The 5,749-nt window shown below is 31.3% G+C and overlaps 1 pseudogene; it reads left to right on the top strand.

The window, feature by feature from the left end:
* The first annotated feature begins 1,776 nt into the window (after positions 1 to 1,776).
* On the top strand, positions 1,777 to 5,424 carry LOC123220905 (annotated as a pseudogene).
* Positions 5,425 to 5,749: the final 325 nt, after the last annotated feature.

The raw sequence follows: 5,749 nt of genomic DNA, 5'->3' as shown, positions 1-5,749 counted from the left end.
TCATTATCTTTTGATATGATTAGGCACGTTGATTGGGTCAAGCAAGCTTGAAACTTAATTGTTCAACTCATAAGAAAATCCTCTTTGGAAAGAATAGAATTTGGGTCTTTGGCTTACCTAAACAAAAAAATTTATTCATTAATTTCTCAAGCTTAGGCTTGAACAAAGGTTGCTCAAGCCTAAGCCTTGTAAGACCCCAAAAATATAGTGTTAACTTATGTTGATGTTGTGTTTAAATAGTATTTGTTAATTTGTTTCACATTTGAATTGGAATAAGTTTAAAATAAGCTTAAATATTAAATACAAAGTTACTCAATCAAAGTAGGTGAACGTAGAGCCACAATCAAACAAAGTATTGATTGGTTCAAGCTCTACTCAATCACATTTAGGTCTAACTAGAGCTTGGAAGTTTTTGACTCGAGCTCTAACTTACCATTAAACTTCAAAACTAACTCAACTAGACAAATTATTGTTAAACTTCAAAACTAATATATTTATCAATAACATTTAAAATCATGGTGTAAGATTTTTGTGGTGTAAATACAATATTTTCAACTTCTAAAGGTGTATTGATATTTTATTTTAGCCGAGTCGTAAGGTCGCAAACTCATTCAGCTACGCAATAACAAGCTCAAGCTTGAACTTAGCTCAATAATAATTTACCCAAGTCCCATGTAGCTCAACTCGTTCATAACCCTATCCAAACCCGTATCATTATAAAATTTTTAACCATAATTTAATTAAATGTAACATAAAATGCATTAAAATTTTATAAACAAAAAAAAATCAGCAAACTTCGTTTCCACTCTTAATAATTGAATTATGTATCATATCTTATATCAAAAATCTAATTTTTATATTATATATTGCATATCATATCATATTATAACATATATTTTTTTAAAATAATAATAATAAAATAGTAAAACAATCGATTAATATATCATCATCTTAGAAAATATTAAAAATATCTCTAAAATTTTATAATTTCTTATATACACCCTCATTACATCAGTATTTTTCTAAAAAAGTGTATCAACCTATATTGATGAGATATATTGTATCGTACAATATATTCATCGTACTATGCTAATTTTTGACACATATTAGAATATGTATAATTTTTTACATGTTTTGTATCTATCATATACAAATAATTATGGATACATTATTAAGCTATCTGTATAGAATGACTAAATTACCTTGCATCATTTAACAAAATTTAACCACCTTGTTTGATCTTTGGGATTAAAATGACCTCTTTCCTGATTTTACTGGACGACTAGAGCTATAAATTTCTTCAAACGCAAGGGGGAAAATTTACTAAGGCCAAATGACTATTTCTTGCCCAAAATAATTTTCACATTTTAAGTTTTAAATAGTAAAATTCTCACCCATCATTTATTTACGATAGTAAATTCTATTTTATTTTACTAAAAATTGATTATTTCACCTTTTAATAAAAATTACAAAAATCACATTAACACTTATTTAAATACCAAATTATTAAAATAAACTTATTAATTTAAATATTTATTTAATAGACTCTTAAAATTATTAAAACTCTAACTAATTTTAAAATATTATTTTTGTTTAATTTTTTTAAAATATAATTATTATTTTTAAAATTATTTGAAAAATATTAAAATTTTAAAATACTTTTGAACTTTTTCTGATTTTAAAAATTCTTAAAAATTTATATAACACCTACAATATTTTAAAAAATTATAATTGAATTCAAACATAAAAGGAAAAAATAAAATAGCCATGCCATGGGCATTTTCTTTCGCGAAGACGACATTCGGGAATCTTGAAAGTTAAAAAGTGGAAAATTTTCATTTAGCAAATCCTGGAATGGAAATAGTCTTTTGGCGGCTATAAATCTCTAAGGTTGGTGGCGAAAGTAGTTGAGTTTTACTCTTCAACTTTCTTCTCTTGTTCCTAGTTTTCATCGACAAAATTCTCAAACTAAACCAACAAAAATGCTGCAGATTCGCTCCATTTTAACTTCTCAACGAAGCTTAAGACCGTCCAAATTATTCCCATTTCATTCTTCCCGTTTGTGTTATTCAGCGGCTGCAGTTGAATCTGAGAGAACTATCAGAGAAGGCCCTAGACACGACTGGTCCAAAGATGAGATCAAGTCCATTTACGACTCTCCTGTTCTCGATCTCCTCTTCCATGGAGTTAGTTTCAACTATTAATCTCTTGTTTGCAGCTTTAAGTTTTTGTGGGTTATGTTTAGAATTGTGTTTTGATAGTTTAGTTTCTTGTTTGGAAGTCCGTTATTTATCTGTGTGCTAATCTTTTTATTGGTTTCTGAGATTGTGTAGACTTCTCAGTGTGATAATTATGGTTAATTGGTAAAGTTAATTTTGGTTGTGGGTGTTTATATGCGAGAGCCCTTGGACCCTCTAGAAAAATTAATCAATAGGAAGGAAAATCCATGGACTGACACATTGTCTCCACGTGTATGAACGGCAAATTAGCTCCAAAAAGGCCTACGGTATCGAGGGTTACTGGTCTCTTGAATCCACCCAATAGACCTTTAAGTCGCCTAATTGTTAAGAGTCAAGTGGTAGCTTAATGAGTTTGGTGTTCTGTGCAAGATTTTTCTAGTTTGCTTAAAATGTTTCTTGTTTGATGATGTGACTTCTAATGCAACAGTGGTTATAAAATTCTTGAGTTAATTGGGGTTGTTTCTGATTTTAGGCTCAAGTTCACAGACACGCTCATAACTTCAGGGAGGTGCAGCAGTGCACTCTTCTCTCTATCAAGACCGGTGGCTGTAGTGAGGATTGTACGTATTGTCCTCAATCCTCAAGATACAACACTGGAGTAAAAGCACAAAAGCTAATGACTAGGAAACTGTGATGCAGGCAGCACAGAAAGTAAGAAGTTTATTTTACTACTTTTTATCACACTATTTAATATAATTGATTGATGTTATTCTATGTTGTATTGAGTACTCTTTGTGTCCCAGCTGCGTTGCTAAGAGATCTTGAATTAAGGTGTCAGCACGTATTATGTTTTTTTTCCCCTCACAGTGATAATTATTTGCTATCTTGGTTACTTACAGTATCAATTAAGAGAGATTACTTTTTTTAATTAGTCAATGGAGTTCAGTGAAAGAGCAATTTAATCATTCCAGTTCTACTCTAACATAAACAATCTGTGTAAGTTTTGAACAAATTGATCAAATGAATATTTTTCTGAAAAATGACTCTGATTGGTTTGTTATAGTCTCAAGTTAGTTTTTATTTCAAATATCTATGGACTATTGGTAAATTCATATTGTATTACATGTAACACAATGCTATAACCATGGTGTCATATTTTTATGCAATGCTATAACTATGGTGTCAACATCTTTATTTCTTTTATTAGGCAAAGGAGGCTGGCAGTACACGTTTTTGTATGGGTGCTGCATGGAGAGACACAATAGGGAGGAAGACCAATTTCAACAACATCCTTGAATATGTGAAAGAAATAAGGTAACAAGTCAACATTTAAGAAAAAATTATTTTGGTAAAAGAAGAAGTTGAGATCTGGTTGTACTTGAATACCTTTTTTAACATAAATGAGTTCATTATACCATACTGTGGAGACACATTACCACAAATTTATCAAACGAGTGAGCAGGTTGTATTCATACCATATGAGTTCTCTTTTCTTATTGTCATATTTGTTTATGTTTATTTTCTTCTTGTCTTGGAACTATTTGGAAAGGACTTCTGATCATAACGTAAAGCCATGTGTTGAGGAAAATTTCACTATGTTAATAATAAAAAAGAGCTAAAAAATATTGCCAAGTATTTCCAGTCAATTTATAACATATGCTCTGCAGCTGTTAATCCTTTCTGTTCAGCAAATGTCTGTGGACTGGCACCGCTGATTTATATTTACTGCATTTTCAATTGAGTTTTTTTTGTCAATTTTGTTGATCATGATTTTTTTTTTCCTTCCCAAATTGAAAGGACTATAATGCACAGATGTCCTTTCGATTTTTTTGGTGCTGTGAAATTCTGACATTTCAATTAACCTGTGTTAGGGTTTTTATTATGTTCATCTAATGGAAAATCTGTCTTCTGAATCTGCCATGTACCAGGGAAATGGGGATGGAGGTATGCTGTACATTAGGCATGCTGGAGAAGCAGCAGGCTTTAGAACTCAAGAAAGCAGGCCTTACAGCATATAACCATAACCTTGATACCTCCAGAGAATATTTATCCGAATATTATCACTACAAGAAGTTATGATGAACGCTTGGAAACCCTTAAACATGTCCGTGAAGCTGGGATTAATGTCTGTTCAGGTGATTTGGTAATAAAAGTTGAATTTGGTTTCTTCTTAAAATTGGTATGCACAGATTTTTTTATCTGGCTGTATCATCTGGATTGAATAGGGAGAATAGGAAAGTCCACCAGTGGCAAAAAATGAAAAAGGAAAGATCCATGTTTATGTTGGACAGTCTTGTTTGACTTGCCTGGCAACTTTTTGGACAAAAGGTCCTCGATTAAAATTATTGGTGCCACACTATTGTATGATAAAATTTCTTATATTCCCTTAATTGGGTTTACATCACTTGCCACTTGATGTAAAAATTAAGAAAATAAACTTTTTTTTTTTTACTATTTCAAATCTGCCATCATGATGGCTTTCCATGCTGTTTTCCTAACGTGAAAAGATATGATCTGTATCATTAATTTGTTTTTTAACAATCGTGTTGAATTGAACATGTGTCATTTGGTACTTTGGCTTATCAATTTCATGTCTTCTGTTTTAACACTAGGGTGACTCCTGGAAAACCTCGCTGCTTTCTTTTTCTTCAATGATAAATTGGATCTTTTCTTTGATAAAGCAAATTTGAATATTGGGGTCACTTTTAAATGTTGTTAACGGGAGGAATAATAGGGCTTGGAGAGGCAGAGGAAGACCGAGTTGGTTTGTTGCATACTTTGGCAACTCTCCCAACTCATCCAGAGAGTGTTCCCTTCAACGATTCTTCCGTTTGCGGAAGCAGCAAAAACCAGTGAGTCAATCTTCTATATATATTTCTCTTCAAACTCATATATTTTCTTTAATTAGTTCATTAATTTAAAACAATGGATTTGTACATTGTGAGTGAGTCTACGCTTACGCTTGTTGGAATCACCACAAACAAGTGAGCCCATTTGTTTATATTAATTTCCATCAATTAATATCTCTTTGTATAAAATAAATTCATGTGTATATTCATAATTATGCAAGATAAATGATTCAACTGATAACAAAGCAATAATTTTGATAATTTTTGTAGAAGAGAAGACGGCAGCAGCACATGGCCACATGATTAATAGAATGAATTACTCTATTAAAGTCGGTGTTATAGGAAGCCCCTCACCACCTGACAATCACGGTCTCGGTGCTATCAATAACCCATAACAAAGTGATGCATGAGGTGGCGAGTTGCTCAATCGATCAGCTTTTGTTATTAAAATAAGTGTTTCCTTGTATTCGGTTCATCATGTGTGCTATTTCTGTCTACATACAAATATTATACATAATTTATATAAATGTTGTTCACGTAATGTCTTCGTATTTTTCTTAATTAATATCGGTCGTCTTCTTTAGTTTATAGACAATTCATGTAATATCTATGGTTTCACATTTTCCTCTTATCATAAGAATCAATTCAAAAGAAAATCTATATTGTTAGATGTGGGTATTTTTTCTCTATAAAGTATCATGTATGAGGTTTATTGACAAG

Source organism: Mangifera indica, chromosome 7 (assembly GCF_011075055.1).
Source record: "Mangifera indica cultivar Alphonso chromosome 7, CATAS_Mindica_2.1, whole genome shotgun sequence".
NCBI lineage: Eukaryota > Viridiplantae > Streptophyta > Magnoliopsida > Sapindales > Anacardiaceae > Mangifera > Mangifera indica.
This window is presented reverse-complemented; position numbering and strand designations above follow the sequence as displayed.